General features: G+C 38.3%; 1 protein-coding gene across 12 annotated transcripts in view; it reads right to left on the bottom strand.

Moving 5' to 3' along the window:
• Window positions 1-12,883, bottom strand: part of Tbc1d5 (TBC1 domain family member 5) — a 630,984-nt gene extending 618,101 nt beyond the window's left edge. For 8 of the 12 annotated variants that reach the window (XM_087181481.1, XM_004864266.3, XM_087181483.1 and 5 more), the window contains exon 1: window positions 12,537-12,645. The gene's annotated coding sequence lies outside the window, so the exon portion shown is untranslated. Of the gene's footprint in view, window positions 1-12,536; window positions 12,673-12,773 lie in introns of those variants that run through there. The other 4 variants (XM_087181491.1, XM_087181488.1, XM_087181487.1 and 1 more) reach the window with 3 other exon arrangements.
• Between the last annotated feature and the right edge of the window lie 8,009 nt (window positions 12,884-20,892).

Below are 20,892 nucleotides of genomic sequence, written 5' to 3'. Positions count from 1 at the left end.
CCTTAAACATAAGGAATAAGAGTACAATTTGTAAACAATCCAGCATAACACTATTGCAGGACTTCTCGACTACCCTTTCACATAATCATTACATGAAATTCCTTTTACAGAGACTGATAAAATAGTAATTCAATCACTGTCCAAACAATATTTCAAGAAATAAGATACTTCTACAGCAGAGTACATCTGTTGTTTGAATTTTTTAAGTAAACCTTAATCTGTGAATGCATGTTCTTGATCTCCACAAAAAGAAAGTAATATCCCTAACAATTCCCAAACTAAAGTCAAAGCTCAATTCAAGACTATAAACTATGAAAGAATGAGACATAATGAAGGGTCTGATATTAATAATAACAAGGATCTGGTGAGCATAAAATTCTAGACATTTATGCCAATCATTCCATCTTATTTAAAACCATAGGGACAATTTCATAGCGAATAAACAGAAACCTAACTAAAAAGGTAACAGAATTTTTCCACACTACCTAATGTGTAAAGAGTAGAAGCAGAATTTCTGTTTTGTAAGGCTTAACTCTAGATTGTAATTTAATTAACTATTCTCATGTTGGTTTCTCTGGAATAATATGGCCAATGGGTGATTCAGAACTAAAAATCCACCAGTTAAACTATTTTTTTAAGCTAGAACAACAAAAAATAGTCTCTAGCTGATATTTTAAATAATCTTTAATATTAAAAACTTTCACACATTTTAACACAAATATATCTATATGCTTTACTTAGCATTTACTACGTTCAGACCTGCAAATAAACAGATTACAAGAAGGATGTACACCTCAGAAAGTTTCTAAATGCCACTAGATTTAACAATTAGTATATATTTTTCACTAATATAAAGAAGCAAAAATGAGATCAGCATCTCCAATCCACCACGCCCTCTACTCTTCCTGACATAGTCATCATATGCTGATAAATGTGGTAAAAATACCACATTTTCTTTATTCATTCATCTGTTGATGGACATACTATATAGGCTGCTTCCAAGATTAAGCAATTACTGAATTCCTGTTTTCAGACAGATTTTGGCCAGTAATGAGGTAGTATTATAGAGAGATGACTTAGGTAGAAATATTACAGGCAGTCAGATGGGCTAGGTCCTGGAAAGGGTCAGGACAAAGGTGAAACATACCAAAATGGCAACCAGAGACACATCAGCTGAAAACTAGGCCTTAAGATAAAGACAAGATGACCAGACCTACATACTTCCTCAAAGAACAAACACTGGGTCTAATGAAGTCTAGATAGGTATCAGCCACCCCGGTGAGTGACCAGAGACCTCTGGACCCACCACTTTCTAGGAGAATCTTTGTTCTTTACATTCACGGCTTGTTATGTGACTTGTTTCCCAATTGGACCACCATTACCTAAGTGACTATTCTTATGACCTTATTAGATGTTCGCGGCTATGGCCCATGTTGCACCCACGTGGGTTTCACCCTACAAAACTCCTTTGTAAAGTGGGGGTCCCAGGGATACCCACTCAGGACCCCTCCTGCCCTTAGGAGCTTTCTAACCAATAACTTTCTTCCTACTCTTAACCTCCATTGTTCCTAGGACTCATTCTTCGATTTCTAGAGAAGAACAACTCGGTGTATCATACAGTTAACAGGTTGGGAGATATATTTCATATTTCATCTCTGGTATTATTTCCTGTAACAGTGGCACAAAAGAAATAAAGATAAGTAGGGGCTGGGGATTTAGCTCAGTGTTTCTGCCGCTTGCCTCGCAAGCACGAGGACCCAAGTTTGATCCCTGGTACCAAAAAAAAAATAATAAAGCACAAATGAGACAAAGAAAACATAATTTAAAAATTGTACTTTTTAGGAAAACTGCAGTTCACGAAGTAAAAGTTACTTAGAACCTTTTCCATTCCAAGAAACTCACCCCAAAATTTTTTAAGTGTCAAAGACATAGGAAGTTTGACCTTATACTTTTGACTTATAAAAAGAGGCTTTTCACCATAAAATGCTTAGTGCTTTCTGCCTATAAAAAGGGCCATCACAAAGAGCCATCACCTTAGACCTGTAAACTGAATGCTCTTTCTAGATTTCCAGCCCCAAAACCAAAAAAATGGCTCTATGTCTCTGTGTATCTCTCTCCTCTCCTCCCCCTCCCTCTCCTTCTCCCTGGTTCTCTTCTTCTTCCTCTCTCTCTCTCTCTCTCTCTCTCTCCCCCATATTCTACTCTGAGTGTATACTTTTAAAATTCTACCTAATAAAACTCTGTATGCCTTACTGGCAGGTCTTGCAATTTTTTATCTGTGATGGAAGTCAGTGAACCTACAGCAACCCAGTGGGTGAGGAAAGTCAACATTTCCCATTTCCACTTTAGGAAACCTCCTTGGACCCCTTCCAGTGACATTAATTTCTCATTGTCATGTTAATTCAAAAGGAATAAACATTTTTAGTCTGTTTTATCCAGGATTTCTGATTTCAGGAAATTACTTTATCCATGTAGTCTCGCTGACCATATTACCCCTGTTCTCAACTTCAAAGAAATTTTGCAGTTTTCTAATTCAGTCACTACTCATTTCATGGAAATGTATAACACTGAAACAGCAATTCAGCTTGATTCACTGGAACTATCCAGGAAGAATTTCATCAAATCTATCAATCATATTATACCATTAAGCTATTAAGATAGAGAAGATTCTGAAATTAATTCTTCAAGTAAAAGTATAGATAACTTGTTACCAGGCTGGGTTTGAGTCCCTGAGGCTGAAATAAGGAACCTATCCCACCCATGTAAACTAAGTTTGCAAGTTCGCTGACTCCCACCTGGGAAAAAGAATTTTCAGGACACAGCAATAAGAGACACAAGAAGGGTTTATTACAGATTTTAAGGACACACTCAAGGGTGCAGTGCAGGCTCTCAGAGAAACAAGACACATTATGAGCCAGGTTTTTATTTTTTCTGTCATCCCTCGAAGCACCAGTGGCAATATATAAAATATACAAAAATTTTACATTTTTAACTATTAGAAGCTTAGCCAGAGTTGTTAGAAGACTACAAAGGAGAACTGATCTCAGCAATATTTCTACTAAGAAACAAAATTGTAAGGGATAATTACAAAAGTAATAATCACCAAAAAAGGGAAAGTAATCCTAATATCTGTTAAAATGTACTAATCAACAAAACTAAATAAGTGTTTTTTCTTAGGAAAACAAATTATTCAAGAAATGAAAAAAAAGTTAAACTAAGAGAAAAGCTGAGAAAATAAACTTGCTACTCCACAAAAAGTACAAAACCTAGACAAAGAATAGGTGAATTCTTTCAATCCTACGCTATTTAAACTGTTTCACAGCATAATACAGAAAAGAAAGCGTCCCTATTCTTTTGATGAAACTAACAATATTAACTGTAAAACTGGTACATAAATAGAACTGTATGCCTATTATATTTATGAATATGATTGCAAATATCCAAACAAAAGTATTAAAAAGTAAAAACCCACATTATATTAAAAAAGTAATATACACAAAGTTTTCTTTGAAACAATAAAAACTTGATACAAATAAAAGTTGTAATATAATTCACCATATTAGCAGGACAAAAGGCAGAAAATATGGTACAAGAAAAGTCAAAAAAGGCATTTTATAACAGTCAACATCCCTTCCTAATAGAAAATATTATGTATGACTTTAAAGAGCACACAATATGTACACAATTAAAATTGCATTCTGAAAGTAGTAGTCAAAGGAAATAGAAGAGATAAACAAAACAGTTATACTTATTAAAAAGAGGCAACATTCACCAATGTTTATGGGAATATTCTACCTAGAAAACCAAAGAGAACCAGCTATCAAAAATTAGGAAAATAAATATGTGTGATTAGCCAAAAAAATTCACAGAGAATACTGAGGGAAGCCTGGCTCCACCCAGGTATTATAATGTATTAAAAGCTACAGGAAATTGTTACTGATGCATAAAGAGACAGACCAACTGATAAAAACAAGATTCAGGAAATAGATCCAAGAAGATATATACATTAAGAATTTAATAAAGGTGGTGTTTCAAATCTATGGTTAAAAAGGCAAATTGTTCGATAAATGATGCTTCAAGTTGTCTAGTCATTTCAAATATAGATCTTTGTACACAAAACATATTTCTAGACAAATCATTTACTTATAAAAATATAAAACCATATATTTTAATATAAATGAAAAATAGTTTTATAATTCTGGGATATGGAAAGTTTAACTCATTATCCCCAAACCAAAACCATTGAGTACTACATAAAAGTTTAATAGCTATTTGTAAGAATTCTTAGAAGTCTAAGCAATGGTTTTTTAAGTGGGAATATCTGCAACATATCATAGGTAAAGGGTTTCTGGTTTTGGTTTTTTGGGGGGGGTTTTTTTGCTACAGAGAATTGAACTCAGGGTCTTGTGCTTGCCAGGCAGGCACTACACCACCGAGTTACATCTTCAGCCCAGGTAAATGGTTTGTTAAAGTTCCAATATAGAGCTTTTGAAAATCAGTAAGAAAAAAAGCATCCCCCAAAACAGACAAAGGGCTTAAACAGGCATTAAATAAGAATAAAAGCAGTCTATCATTATTTGCCAATAAGCTATTTACCAAAACTAATATATAGTACCATCGGGTAGCAAGGTTATGTGCAAATGAATCTTGTCATGCACTACAAACATGGGTATAAATTATCTATCAGGCAAATTGGCACTAAGTACCAAAATCTAAATTATACATATCCTCTGATACAATAATCCCAATTTTAGAAATACATGTAAGAGGAGCAACTTCATGCATGGGGATTTATGAAAGAGGAAATTTAAAAAAATAAAAATAATTAGAATTAGGAGTTGGATGCACAATCAAAATTTAAAAGTTAAGAAATCACATGCATAAAGGGAACACTAAGTAAAATTGCTTTTTAGAAAGAGGTCACTTTTAAAATTTTTATTTAATGTTGATTTCTTATTAATGATAAACTGTCGTGATTCAGGAAGATGAAAGTATAAACAGGAATTAATCTAACAATTTTTTTAGTTTTGTTTTGTAGGTGTGCATAAATTGAATACAGCTGAAATTCTTTGTCACTCTCTCCATCAAGAGATAAGAGTTTAATTCTCCTCCCCTTGAATCTGGGCTGTTTTTCTTAACCAATAGAATACAGCAGAAATAATGCTCCAAGCCTACCCTTTAAGAGGTCTGGTTTTTTCTACTTTCTGCCCCTATGAATGCTCATTTAAGGACACTCCCTCTCAAAACCAACCAGTCATGTTCAAGTCAAATGAAAAGGCCTCTTGTGCTCTAGCCAACAGCCCCTCCCTGAGCTCCTGGACACAACTGCCAAGTATGTGATTAAGACATTTTGGAAGTAGTTACTCTAATCCTACAAAGCTGACACTGGGTGAAATGGAAATAAACTAGCCCCACAAATTATACAATCATGACTAAAAAAATACTACTGTTGTCTTAAGCTAGTTAAATCTTGAAGTGTTTTATCACATGATAGTTAATAACCAGAACAATTCCTTATTTGCTGCTATAGTTTAGCACCAGGAACAGTACCTGATGTGCAGCATCTACTTTTAATAGACAGATCAGAAATATGAGAGTAAAAATGATGCTCTAGCAGAAGGTCAAAAGGAAGTCATGTACTAGTGAGTAAAAAGGGTAACTACAATACATAAGTGTTATAGATCTGTATAGGGTATTCAGTCAAACAAGAAGGGAACACAGATTTAGTGGTGTGAGGAAAATTCCTGAACAGTGTTATTTTACCGAGATCTAACAAAAGTCAGTAAGGTGAGAGAGAGTTTACTCCCCAGTATTACAAATTAATAAATCAGTAAAAATATCAATCAATCAACACCTGGCTGCAGGGGACCAGTCAGTACAGAGACATAAGCAAGAGATGATAGGATAGTAAACTAGAGTAGAAGTAGTAGGGATAAAGACAAAGAATTCAAGAAGTAAAATCAAGCATAACCATATAGGAAAAAAGAGAGCTAGCACTGAATATTTAAGATGATAAAGGTGATTCCCCTCTGAGGCTTAAAAACCATAATAAAAAACAAGAAACTGTATAGAGTGGAAAAAAGTTTTTTTAAAGAAGATGGTAAATTCAGTTGTACACACAGAATATGAAGTTTCCTATGGGCTGTCCAAAAGTGGAGTTCTCCAGCAGGCAGACACACAGGGCTAAAAGGATTAGGATTAGAAATGTGAAATAACAGGGGGGCATTTAGTTCAATGGCACCATGCCTGCCTTGCAAGCGCAAGGTCCTGAGTTCGATCCCCAGTACCCAAAAAAAACAAAAACAAAACAAAACAAAAATTTAAATTTTTTAAAATTTTTAAATTTAAAATGTAAAATAAGTCTGTTTAGGAGCTTTTTCTAAAACTAATCCTTCACCACTTACTTTGTAATCCCCAACCACTGTTTTAGTTACTCTTCTTGTTGCTGTGACAAAATACTCAACACCCACAAGTTAAAGCTGGAAAAGTTTATTTCAGCTCACAGTTTGTAGATATTTCAGTCCAGAGTCAGCTGGTTCCAAGGCAGGGCAGCATGACAGAGCAGAAACAGTCCATGGCAGACCAGGCAGGAGGAGGCAGCAGCAGTAAGTCTTCCTTCTCCTTTTATCCCATCCAGACTACAAGCCTTCTGGCTGGTATTACCCACACCCAGGGTGGGCCTTCCCATTACCCATAGCCAGAACTATGCTAAGCCAATCAGCGAACTAATTCAGTACCATACACCCTTAATCCCAGTATCATACACACTAAATCCAGCCAACTCCAAAAAGCTCCACCTATGAGCACATGAGGCTTTGAGGACACGTCTACATACAAGCCGTAACAACAACGCAGTTACTACTATATCATTCTCTGATAATTTCATAACGTATATCTCAGTATAGTCTTTCTCACATTTCTTAAGTGCTTCTATGTTATGAGGAAACCAAATATAGTCAACATTTTACCACACCCTTTGAAAGGTAGTTTGGTTGCTACTGGTCAGGGGCATTCTGCGTGCAGTTTTGTAACAAAAAAGAAGACCCTTAGAGAGGATGATTAAGGCCCCTTCCCTGCCTGATGCAAAGTATCTCAAACAAAGGGGGAAACGAGGTACATCTGGAGGCAAGAGAAGGGAAAGAAATACAAAGTCAATTAAACCTAAATAAAGCTATTAAAGAAAAAATGATTAATACCTATAACAGCAAGGTACAAGGCCTTTCAAATGACTTCTTGTGAAGGGTTAACTGGTGTAACCTTTCTAGTAGGCAATTTAGCCAAGTACCAAGCATAGGCATATATTTTGACCCACTAATTTCACTCAAAACAATTTTCCCTAAATAATGCACAGGTACAAAGGAATAGTAGCAAAAAATAAAATAAATATTTTTTTGTACCGGGAATCGAATTCAGGTGTAGTGCCACTGAGATAAACTCCTGGTCCCTAAAAATGAAATTTCACTGTAGCACTCCTTGTCAGAAAGATTTAAAGAAATCTAGGTGTCTAAAAATAAAGGACCATTTATGTAAAGGACATACATACAATGAAGTAGTATCTAGCCACTAAAAGTTATGTGGAAGTGTGATGACAATAACATATTAAATGAAAAACAAATGCAAGGGCCGGGGATTTAGCTCAGTGGTGCCACAGCCTGCCTCATAAGCGCAAGATCCCAAGTTCAATCCCCGGTACCAAAAAACAACAAATGCAAGCAACAAAATAGTATTTTATGTTGGGGTTTTTTCTGAAAAGGTACATATATTCACGCACACCCTACAGGATTAAAAAGACTAAAATTAACCCCTACATTACTTAAGAGAATGAAAGTGGGTTAGGAAGCAATTTATCCCAAGTCTCCCTGAGCCACTCACATGTACTAATCAAAATTTTTATAAGACTCTGTACTTCAGGGAAGTAAAAGAAACCCTGTTTCATAAATGCAGTAGACAAAAGACAGAAAGATTGGTACCACCTACCCATCTCATTAATGTTACCTCTCCAACTCTATTCCCCAAAATCCACCAAAGATTTAGGGCAATCAATCTACCATCTCCCCTGAAAACAGAAAGACTTGTATTAGTAACTCTTCTTGGATTGCTACCAGGTAGCTGCTGGGCACTCCGAAAGGTCCTGGGAAACCAGGTGTATTCTAGTCTCCACTGGCCATTATCAGTTTGCACATCTCTGCATCCTGAACCTAGGATTTAGGCTCTGTGTTGCAACATTGTATCATCACAACTCCATCTCAGAAGGTGGGAACTATTACTTTCTGATGTATTTTCCACAAGGTAATCACATCAAACACAGAGGTTTACTTCTTACTAGTCTAATTATGAAGATTTTTCTACCTTTTTTTCTTAGGGACAAAAACTTTATTAACTCTAGGAAATAAAACATACCTGCTAACAAATGGCTGTTACTCAGCTTTCTAAACTAATACTTGAAGTACAAAACTGGCATTTGTTTCAGCATCTCTCAAGACAAAACAGACCTGAAGAACTTTAGGAAGTTTCCAACAGTGTGGGTAAAGTCATGGCTAGCTTAATGACATTTATATTCCGAGAAATGTGTCATTAGAGGATTTAATCCCTGTAAAAACATTGTAATCTGGGCGTGCTGGCGCATGCCTGTAATCCCAGCACTTGGAACCTGAGGGAGGAGGATGGCCACAAGTTCGAGGCTAGCCTGCACTACAAAGTCTCTGTCTCAAAAACCAAAACACAAAAACGAAAAAAAATCCATTGCAGAGAGTATTTACATAAAACTAGATGTTACAGGTCAGTCATTCAATAGTCTCTTTATTAAAAGACATGATAAACATGAAGTATATGAAGCTGCTGCTGGAGTAATACAGCATTGTTTTACAGTAATTCTTTAGTAAGTAACAGAAGTACATTCTAACAATAGAGAACCATGGTAATACATAATTTGTAAAAAAAAAAATACTAAAATCATTATTAGTAAGTGAAAATATAAATTAGAAAGTGTCCTTGATTTGCACATGCAGCAAATGCTCAAGTTTACTGTTTTGGCCATTTGTCTGTGAGGCCCAGGCAGCAGGGCAGACCGTGCCCCCCACTGCAGAGCATCAGGGTAAGAAACAGGAAAGCCAGCAAGTGAGTATGCAGCAAGGATTTCAACTCTACATACCCTAATATTTAAAAAATAAGAGAGAGGGCTGGGGATTTAGCTCAGTGGTTCCACCGCCACCTGCCTCAAAAGCGCAAGGTCCTGAGTTCGATCCCCGAAACAAAAAAAATAAATAAGAATAAGAGAGAATTTGGGCAATTCTGAGAAGAACCTCTTAGCCTCTTCTTATGGTTCAAAATACATAATGTTCAATGTTAAAAATCCATTATATTGGGCCAGGGACTTAGCTCAGTGGTTCCGGCGCCTGCCTTGCAAGTGCAGGGACCCAAGTTCAATCCCCGGTACCAAAACAAAACAAACAAACAAAAAACATTATATGGGCATTATTTTTAAATGTTTGTATGACATTTGTAGAACAGTTAACATTTTCCTAAATAAAGTGTTTTTGAGGAAGCATTTATGCCTGAGATCTATTGTTACTGACTTCCCAAACTCATTGTTACTCAAGCAGCCCACAGACCCTCCCTTCTTTTCCCTCTCTGCTTACCAAACCCACCACTCACATTTCTCAAGTTCTAGGAAACACACTGTACATACTACCATTCCAGTAATCTCTCCATGTTAAGAGAAATGTCTTAGATCAGATATACAAGCACCACTTCTCAGACTTCTATAGAAATAAAAAATTACAGGGAAAGGCTTAAAGGAAGGATGATACATTATTCAACTTAAAAGTTAATTCTTTATTCTAGGATTGTCCTTACTTTTTTAGTATTATAATAAGACAACAACCAATGCTTAGTTTTTGTCTTAACTGACCAAATAAAAGGTCAGTAATCTAGACAATCCCTAACCTAAGTGTTAAGAAATGAAAAGTAACAATTATAGAAAAACCCAGTGAACCCCTAAACTTAAATATTAGGATAGCAAGTACAAACTAAACCTTCCATGGGCGGGGGTGTTGCAGGACTGAGGTGGACATGAAAGACTGAGGAACTCAGTGAATCAAAAGGAATATTTAACAGTGACAAAGAAACTCAGATTGATCCAGCAAACAAGTGCAAGCAAAATACAATTTTAAGATTTCAGTATCTTATTCAGAAAAGACTAAGTATTAAGGGTTTCATTTTAGAATAGAATAAAATGCAGGACATAAAAAAGAAAAATTTTACTTTTAAAATGCAAAGTAAAGCTCATAATTTTCAACAATAATAGAGAAAAAAAGGATTTAAAAAGAGTATTACTGATTTACTTTTAACAAAGCAGCATATAGACAAACTGTAGTCAACAAGTCAGAATACTAGATCTCCTTTATGTAAACCCAGGTATGGCATGTGGCCTGTCCCACTCTGCTTCCTTTTCCTTAAAGGTTGTTGTGAAGACTAAATGCATTAAGAGATGCAAAGTTCCTAGAACAGTGCCTGGCACTAAGTGCTTCAAAAAATAGTTACACATACAGTTTTAAAACATGAAGAAACAAAGGTAATGACTAGAATGAAGAATATAAAAATTTGAGAGCAGTTGCTAACATACTTTCATAAAGTTCTTAAAAACTTCAGTACTCAGAATGCCCAAGGTCCTAGGTTCAATCCCCATCCTCATTAAAGAAAAAAGTATAACCATATTTATGTACATATGAGCTTATATGTGACATTTTAAACTCTAATTAACATGATAAAAAATTACCTTAAGAAAAAATCTGAATCCAGTTAGCACACCCTCAGTAAGAGTGACTTTCAATTGTTTAAAAATTTGCTTCCAAGGCTCAAGGATGCAAGAGCCAACTAAGGCTGCAAGTAAAGGATTGAGAGAAAGCACTTTCAATACTTCTATCAACTAAAAATATTCTCACCCAGCAGTACATTCACACAGGATTACTTGCCTGTATGTATGTCGATAAACCCAATTACTTAGAGACAAGCAAGTCTTTTAGCTAGAAATATCCTAATATTTTCTATTTCTATAGGAAAAATTACAGGCCAGACGATGCAGGCACCACAGTTTACAGACAAGGTATTTGCACTCCTCCTATCCACGCCCCCCACCCCACTCTTGGCCCATTCTGCATAACGGATTTCCCTAGGCAAGATTTCTCAGTTCATTCTGGCAAATGACCCTTTTGCCAAATCACCTCTACAGCAAAAGAGGATTACTAAAAGGAGTATGTTCATTTATAGATATAGTACACCCCGTTATTTCTTAGCACAGACGTTACCTACTTCCCTGATACTCAAAGGATTTTCTTTTCCTGCAGAATATCACTGAACTACTGAATTAGAAGCTGCATTTTTAGCAAGAGCCCAAATGATTCCCATGGACATTAAGGTCTGAGTGCTCTTTGACACTGCTATACTTATGATAACTAAAAATGTTCGTTCACATTTGAATTCTGGGATACGGCATGAAACTTATATGGAATTGGAAAAGCTCAAAGAGAAACAACCAATGTATAAATGAAATTCCTGCCACTGATACAAACAATATTCAAAGGTTTTTCACCAATGCCTACATTTAATGCTTCCTACTTTTATGCAACAGCACAACACTAACAGTTTGTATGTTTGTACTGGGACTATATTTTTAAGTACGAAGGAATGACTGGGTATAGAAAATTTCAGCGCCAACTGGCCCAAAAGTTTGCGATACACATGTTAAAATTCCGAGGTTTAGTCCAATTCAAAATTGACAAATCAAAGACTCAAAAAAGTTATTATACAGGGAAAAATCCTAAAGGATAGAAACTTTAAACTTCCCGGAGTTGAAACTACTTAACTATTATTAACCAAACTTTAGGTGGCTTGTAGACCAGAATCTTTTTTAGGAAAGCTTGTGTGTTCCCAGGAAAGTAGCTTAGGAGGAAAAATATATACATAGAAACTTTCACTAGCTGCAAAGTTTTTCTTCTCCGTAGGCCTCAAACTTGTAGTTCTTACTGGTGAACAGACGTAAGCCTTCCTATAACAAATGAAGAAGTGATGGACAGGGTTCTGTCTTCTAGAAGGTGCATTTTAAAAGGTTACAGGATTCCGGGTCCCTTTCGCTTCCGGCCTGTGAAGGAAGCGCGCTGCCCCGGGCTGAAATGAACAGGGAACTTGACCAAGTAGGAAGTGGAGCCTTGGCTCTGCGGCCGAGCCCGGCCCTGGGGCCACAGCGGGCCTCCTAGCCTAGCCCCGAGCTGGGGCGGCACCCCGCCTCCCTCCGCCCAGCCCCCACGCCGCCCGGGAAGCGCGCACACCGCGGTTGGCGCGGCGGCCGCCTCGGGCCCTCGGGTGGGGCGGCAGCAGCCCCCGCAGCAGCAACGGCGCGAGGGGAGGCAGGACTTGCGCTGCAGAGGCCGAGGGGGAGGCCGGGCGGGAGCGACTGCACGTGAGGCTGCACTGGAGGGAGGCGGAGGTGCTCTGGGGGCTTGGGCTTTTTCACGATTATCGTCATCATTTTGTTTTACCTGTGGCGCAGAAGGGCTCCCCAGCTCCTACTCCCTGAATCCTCCTCCTCCCCTTTCTCTCTCCCTCAGTCGGCCAGGCGCTCGCGGAGCCGGCCGGGCCCGGCCCGACCTGAAAGAAAACAGGGCGGGAGGGTGGGTGGCGGTGACCAACGGCCACGTGACCACGCTCGCGCCGTAACGACGGCCTCCTCCTCCCGCCCCTACCCCCCCCCAGCCCCACGCCGCACCGCACCGCACCTCTAATAACCCCGCGGCCCTCGCGCCCGGTGAAGCTCGTGCGCAAGCGCCGGCCCGGGCCTAGAGAATGCGCGGGCGCGCGAGGCGCTCGCTCTCCGGCCCAGGTGTCCCGGGCCCTAGAGGCGCGAGGCGAGCCCCCGAGGCCGAGGCCACCGGGGCGCATGCGCACAAGGGCTTTGACGTTTGCTCCCCTCTTCCCACCTGCGCGCCGCTGGGGCTGGCAGCCTGTTAGCGGGTCATAATCCGGCGTTCACACTCACCGTGACCTTTCCTGGATGGAGGAGAGAGTTCAACTTCTGGGGCACTCCTAAGAGTCTGACCCTCCTGCCGAGGATTTTGCATTTCCCTGTAAGTGAAATAACTGAGTAAACTCACCCAGTTCACCTGTCACGGAAATTTATCCATCTCTGCTTTATGAGACTCACTAGCACTTTGTGCAGACCTACTTTGTAATATAGCCTGTAGAAATACCAGAGTTATTTTTTACAATCTCACTGTGCTAACCTCGAGTTTTATTTTTCCTCAACCCTGTGACAGTTTCAGCCTTGAGCATCTCCCTAGAGGTGTGACGACTGACCATCAGAGTGCAAGCAGTGTTTAAACCCTACTCTTGTTGCCCTCAGTATGCCTAACAATGATTTAAGATTCTCTTTAACCCGAGCACATGGAATGCTGGTGTTTATCTCCCCAATATGAAAGCCTTTGAATGGTAATGCTAATTAGGGTGGTAAATGCCTCACCTAGTAAAAAAGATTTATGATCTCTTATTAGCCTATCTTTACAAAGAGCGCTGAAAGAGATTGATTCAGTTGAAGTCCACAAAAAAAGAAACCAAGGCAGAGAAAGATCATATTTCCAAAAGTTATCCTCAGAGGAAGGCGCCTATGTGGGAGACCTTTGTTCTGTTCAAATGCTTCTCTTCACACAGGGATTCCTTCTTTTTCTGTTGTGCTTCTGTAGGGAAGCTGATTGGGTTGTTAGTGCCCTTGGCTAGATTTAATCAGAACTAATAAATAAAATTTTAAAACTTTCAAATGAGAGTTCTGGCTAAACTAGTTATCCACCATTACGAGTGAATACTAAGATGATGGTCAAGAAACAGGGCTAACAACAACATCCTAGAAAATGTTGGAGTATCTGTAGTGTGTGGAGAAACAGTACAGACATCGTTCCTGTCTGTGGTAGTACAAAGGCTATTCACAGTCAGTAGAAACTGTTATTTTGAAATTTGAAATTTTTCACTTTTCCCCAGCTAGTACATGATTCTTGGGATTTTGATTCTCTGCATGGACAGCAAGTTGTAGCTTGCAGAAACCAATGTAAACATCCTATATTCTACAGTGTATAAATGGGCTTTCTTCCCCAGTCCTAAAAACATTTCTCACCCCAGATCCTCATCATCTCTTTCCTAACCTACTGAAGATTCATCAGGTTCTTCCACTTTGCAAAGAAGAGTCACTGAGTATCCAGATTACTTAAGAATTATTGTCAAGCAAAAAGTGAGGAGGTGGGGAAAACCAGCCCTATTAACTTTATCCTGGTGGTTCCCAGTCTGGGAGACCCAGATGTCCTCATAGAATACAACTACACTGACTTTTAGGCCACAACTAAAGTTCTAGGGACCCAGCTTCTCTCTGACTTCTCACTTTCTCACTCCCCAGGAAAAAACCTAAGGAGTCTGCTAGACTGTCGATACAGAGCATCCTGACAAGGCAGAGAGTGGCCTACAGTCTGATCTTGAAAAAAGAAACTAAAGTAATAAAGCTAATGATTAATAACTCCATAAAATATAAACATTGTATAAAAATCCATTTAGAGTTATGCTACTTGTAATACAATTTATGTGTTTTAGGTAGAAGAATTAAATTAGAGCCAACATCACAGCATTGTTAGAAAAATAACAGCTGTGGCATTTGGTTTTGCAGCTGCCTATATGCTAGTTGAGTTTCTGCTTTGATATCTATGTGCCTTCCTTCTCTTGGGACATAGTACCAAGAGAACCACAAAAAATACAAATGTTCTTCCCAAGAAAACTGGAAGCTAAGGGGACAGCCCTTGACAATTACTGGCTTTCTCATAGGGCTCTACCTATGTGAACCCAGCCTACCCCACTCTGGCCAGGCCAACTTCCACATCCCTTCTTCTAGCTCTTTTCTCCTCTACAACTCTCAACTTGCACAAATAAATTGGCCATTATCAGATCCTGAAATTGCCATAGTGACCTGGATTAACCTGATAAGATATACATCCTGCAGTGTGCTGTTGACCAGTGGGGAGAGGGTTGTAGTAGGCATGGGCTGTGTATGGGACCAAAGTCAAGAATTGTCTCTTCCTTTCAGGCTGGGTTGTGGCTCAGTGATAGAGCACTGGCCTACCACCATGAGGCTCTGGGTTCAATCTCCAGCACAATATTTTGAAAAAATCAAGTTTTGTTTCCATTTATGGAGTCCATGGAAATATTCTATTCAGGTCTCAACCAGAACTTTCTTAGAGCTGGACCACAGTCTAAGGCTCTTCTTAACCAAACTTCCATCTTTCCTCCATAGCATTCCCAGGTGACAGATCTGCATTGTGGTCTGGCTCTCCTTCCACTCATCCTGTCTCCTTCCCTTTATCTTTTAGTGGTGCCCTCCTGATAAAGTTTTGTACACTCATTCCCATCTTAGCTCTATTACTTTTCTGAGAACCTGGACTAAAACATATACCCATCCTGGGACTTCTCTGACCCATTCTCATACCACAGTTACAAGTGACTACTATGTATATCAAAAATTCTAAATAATTATGTAAGTTCTTCAGTTTTGAACAACTTTTCATCTGCCAGAACTGTCCATTAAATGCAGCCAACCCCAAGTAAAAAACAAAAGGCTAAAAGCCTTTCATTTTTAAGAAAATAAATATTTTTTAATTATTTTGACTATAAAGGTGATTAAGATTATAATAAAGAGGCTAAAAATTAAAATTTCTAAAAGTTTTGTAGGGTAACATGGCACTTAGGTACCCCACTCCCCAGTCTTTGTTCTTGTAGCAGATACTTTGGGGGCTGTTTGACCAGCTCATAAATATCAACCACCGTCCTTTAATTACATACCTCTTTCTCCCTCCTCCTAATCCTTCATCAAGAACTTGAAAGAAAACATGTTGATCAGTTTCTCTTTCTGAAAGAATTGAGAATTAGGATCAAAAGGCAAATAGTAATCTTTGTGTGGTGAGCTGTAAAACTCAAGAGACTAGGCCATTTTATCAGCAAAATCCAAGGAAGAGAATAGAAACCACTTCATTTATTTACAACAGAGGGACTTTACTCAGAGTATGAATCACACATGTGATGGAATTGATGCATTCCAAAGAAGCAATGGGGGTGTTGCCCACAGATTACTAACAGTAGGAGAAAACTGGACTACCTTTTAGCTAACGAGACACAGAAAAATATCATGGTACTGAGACTCCCAGGATAACGTCATCTAGTTCAACCTATACCATGGTACATACAGAATCTGAGTAATTTTATGCAGAGAGAAATACTTTGGGTAGTTTTCCTTGGAGGGAGCTATAAGCCTAATAGGTACTCACAAGGTACATCCACTTTCCACCAACTACTTCAAGGAGTGGGAAAGGGTCAGTTTTCCAAAGAAGGATCATGGCTGTTTGGCAGAAGGGGAAGAGAAATTTGGCAGATAAAACAATATGTGTTCACTACATTCCTTTTGTTAATTACCCAGCACATGTATATACTTTTTCTCATATATAATTTCAAAACAACCTCACCTGATATAACCATTTATTAATCCTGTTTTAAAAAATAGCTGTGTGTCACCCAATGCAGAACTTGCAAACAGAAGCAAAGTTGTGCCGAAGGTTTTATTTGCAAACTGAATTGTTTGCAAACAGAAGCATTTGTGAAATGAAGTGGTACTGTACTATGTTTCAGCCACTGTCTTTTTAACCATTTTTAAACCCATATACTTTATACCCTACCTAATATAATATGTAAGATAGTGTATTTTGTTAACTAATGGGTTATATGAAAAATTATCTAGATCACTTTTTAAAAACATAAATAGACGTGTCCAATTGCCCTTAAGAGGAAATTATGTGAAAAGAATTTTTGCAACATTTGTGCTTTTGGTCATCACCAGGGCAAACATGCTCTAAATTGCTCTTAACCCCCTTCTGCAATGCTGTTTCTGCCTCCCCTCAGACTCGCTACATTGGAGCCAGCCATTGGTTTCTGAGCATGGACTGAAACTTCTGAAACTGCAAGAGACCAGCTTGAAACTGCACTGAGCAGGCTTTAGATATTATTGGATTGGCTTATGAATTCAGCTATTGATTAAAATTATGAGTCATTCCAAGGCCTATGTGTGTCTTGCTAAATGAGTCTTCAGCTGGTGTACAGAGAGGGACTTCCCTGTGCTGATGGTCACAATTGTGATCTCAGTGATCAATGAGATTGTGATGTCTCTAATAGCAAGAAAACACTACAGCTGAGGAATTATGACTCTGCAGCCATTCTCCAAGATCAAAAGTTAGCTAAAGATAACGCAGGTGGCTTATTAGCTATGACCCGCAAGATGGCACAAATGGCTTGTTAACTGTGACCTGTCCTTCACAAGAAAGCATTGTTCCTCCCTTTTATAGCCTGGCTCATTAGTGCATAAATTCTGCTATTCCCTACATCTCTCCCCACCCCCACCCCTGCTATGTTATACAATCATAAATGCTGACTAATCCAGAGATCTTGGTCTTAGCCAGGATAGAGATAATATCAGGTAGTCTTAGCCAGGTCAGAGGTAAGATCAGGAGGTCTTACCCAGAATAAAGCTAAGATTAATTCCCAACCTCCCAAGTAATAAACTATCATTTTAATTTTTTATTCCTTGTTCTTTGTATATTATTCTTTCATCCCCAGCTGTATCCTCAATCAGGCAATCCAGCATCCCTCAATAAACTAACTGGTGGTTGGGCCTTCACCCGACATGAAACAATGAGACAAAATAAATCTTTACTCCTTTAAGTCTTTTCCTAAGTATTTTGTCACAGCAGTGGAAAGCTGACTAACACAGAAAATTGGTATCAAGAGCAGAGTCATTGCTGTGACTACCTGACAAATGTGTTTCCAAAGCCTTTGGAACTGGTTTGTGGGTAGGCTTTGGAAAAGTCTATAGAAAAATCAGGCTAGAGAAAGCTTAGAACATTGTAAGTGGAATTTAATGGGTGATTTTGGAGAAAGATCACAAGACCAGAATACGGATAGAAATGCACGCTGTAAATACTGCTCTTCAGACAGAAATGAAGACTCCATTGGGAATTGGACTAGAGGCCATTGGTATGTAGTACAGCAAAGAACTTGTCTGCATTTTGTCCATGTACTGAGGGTTTTTGTGAGGCTGAAAGGTGATGAAGGAATTAATCTAGCAGAGCAAATTTCAAGGCAGCACAACATTCATGCTGTGGTATAGATATTGCTGGCTGCCCTTAGCTCAATTTACAATGAGAACTGAGAACAAAAAAAGCCAGAGTGGAAAAATATGAAAAACTTGAAATTTGGCTAGGAAAAAAAGGACAATATATATTACTGCCCTTAAATAGAAACCAAGTACTTTTCACTAGGACATTAGGAAAGATGCCCTGAGGACATTTCAGTAACCATAAAGACTCCACACATCACAGGCTCAAGAGTTTAGAAGCATAACGATTTCATTTGTGAAGAGAGCTCCTGGGCCCCATAAAGCAGACCACTTTGGCTTCCTAGGATGCTTCTCACTATGCTCAGCTGTCCAGGCACTCAGAGGCCACTGCAGCCACGGCTCACCTACTGCTCAAGCTGGCAGTAGACTTTGGCATCATGCATATGTTGCTGGTTTTGCAGACATACAGAGCACCAGAGTTACAGGGTTATGGAGGCTTCTACCAAAATTTCAAAGGAAGGCCTCAGAAGCCAGGCGATATATGACAGAATTGGAGCCCCGGTGGGCAACCTCTGAGACAAGAGATGTATGAAGCTGTAAGACTAACATAATTACTTAACCTCTATGGCTTAAGTTCCGTCTCTGAGGTGAAGATGAAACAGTCCCTAATGTTATGATGAGCCTTAAATGAGATATTTTCCTGTAGCATATCTAGCACACAGTAAACATTCACTTAAAAACAGATACTGGGGCTGCGGATTTAGCTCAGTGGTGCCGCCGCCTGCCTTGCAAGTGCAAGGTCCTGAGTTTGATCCCCAGTACCAAAAAAACAAAAAAAGAAAAGAAAAACAGATACAGTGTTAATTTAGAATCTTGATCAAAAAAGGCAGGCTACAGAAAGAAGAAATTATCCTAAATATAATAATAATGACTGAAGTTCAGTGTTTGCACACTCAAACTAGCAGATTCTGGACTTTATTTTTTACATCAAAAAGACAAAAGTATCTTTTGCTGTACTGCTTAAACATCTTCCATGATATAAATTATGTGCCTAATTGATGATAAAAGTAATGTCTTCTTTTTCAATTTTCATTTTTTGGGTGTTTGCAGGGTGTAATGATTATATTCCCTTTGGGGAATTGGTACATGTACATAACACACCTTAATTCTGTCTCATCACTTTCCCTCCCCTCCCTTCCCCTCCCCTCCCTTCCCCCTTCCCCCCATCTCTTTGTCCCCTTTCCATTTGCAAAAATCTGGCTCCCTATTTTCTATTATCTATCTTTATTTTGCTCTTTATATTTTGGGTTTCTCACATAAGAGAAACTATGTGATATTTGAGCTTGTGTGTCTTATTTATTTCACTTAAAATTATGGTCTCAAGGTACACTCATTTTCCTAAAACTGATTTGAGTTTATCCTTCTTTATGCCAGAGTAGTACTCCACTGTATTTAAGCATCACATGTTCTTTATCCATTTATCTGTTGATGGACATACAGGCCACTTCCAAGATTTAGCTATTATGCATTGTGCTCCTATAAACATGGGTATATATGTATCACTGTAATATGATGTCTTTAACTCTACAGGAAGATTCCTAGAAGAATAGTTGGATTAAATGGAATTTCTAGTTTTAATTTATTAAAGAATCGCCATACTTATTTCCATAATAATTCTTCAACAATGAAGAAGGGTTTCTCTTTTCCTGCAGCTTCACCAGAATTTGTTATTTTATTTTTTAAAGATCTCCATTCTATCTGGAGTGAAATGGAATCTCAGTTTTGTTTTAATTTGCATTTCTCCAGTGGCCAGAGATATTCTGAGAAGTGTATTTATTTCAGTTGCCTATTTTTTGATTGGATCTTTTATTTGGAAGGGTCTAATTTTTTTTATATTAGTCCTCTGTCTAAGGAACAGCTGTCAAAATTTTTTTCCCATTCTATTGGTTGTCTCTTCATTCTGTTGGTTGTTTCCTTGGTTATGCAGAAGCTTTTTAATTTGTTGATTCTTTTTTTTTTTTTTTTTTGATACTAGGGATTGAACTCAGGACCTTGCACTTGTGAGGCAGGCAGCAGAACCACTGAGCTAAATCCCCTGCCCAATTTGTTGATTCTTAGTGATATTTATTATGCAATTGGGATTCTACTCAGAAAGTCCTTGCCTATGCCTATGTCTTCAAGAGTTTTACTTGTTCTATATTCCAGGAGATTACATGTTTTTGTTATAACATTTAGATATTTGATCCATTTTTATTTTAATTTAGAGAGATACGGGTCTAGATTTAATCTTTGGCATGTGGATAACTAGTTTTTTGCAGCACTACTTATTAAAGAGGCTCTCTTTCCTCCAATGTATGTAGTAAAAGTAATGTCTTAACTTTTGTTCTGAAAGTATCATATCTCAAAACTTTATTCTATAAGGAGGTAGAACTTTTATGAGAGAGATGATCAGCATTGATTTTCAAGTTTTATGGAAAAACAGTGGTGTCATGATTACAATTAAGTATGTAAAGTCATTTATTTGATGCTTTTGTTCTCTATGTTAGCAATTATTTCCATTGAATTACTTTTTCTTAGGTATGTGTGATGGTTGATTGTGTCAACTTGAATAATAAATGCCCAACTAAATTGGCTCAGCATAGTTCTGGGTGTGGAAGACCCACCCGAGGGAGGATTATCACCAGAATGGTATGAAAGGGAAACAAAGA

Source organism: Heterocephalus glaber, unplaced genomic scaffold, assembly GCF_053883595.1.
Source record: "Heterocephalus glaber isolate CG9 unplaced genomic scaffold, H.glaber_assembly_v1.0 deba00001472, whole genome shotgun sequence".
NCBI lineage: Eukaryota > Metazoa > Chordata > Mammalia > Rodentia > Bathyergidae > Heterocephalus > Heterocephalus glaber.
The sequence above is the reverse complement of the archived record's forward strand: the minus strand, read 5'-3'. Positions and strand labels throughout refer to the sequence as shown.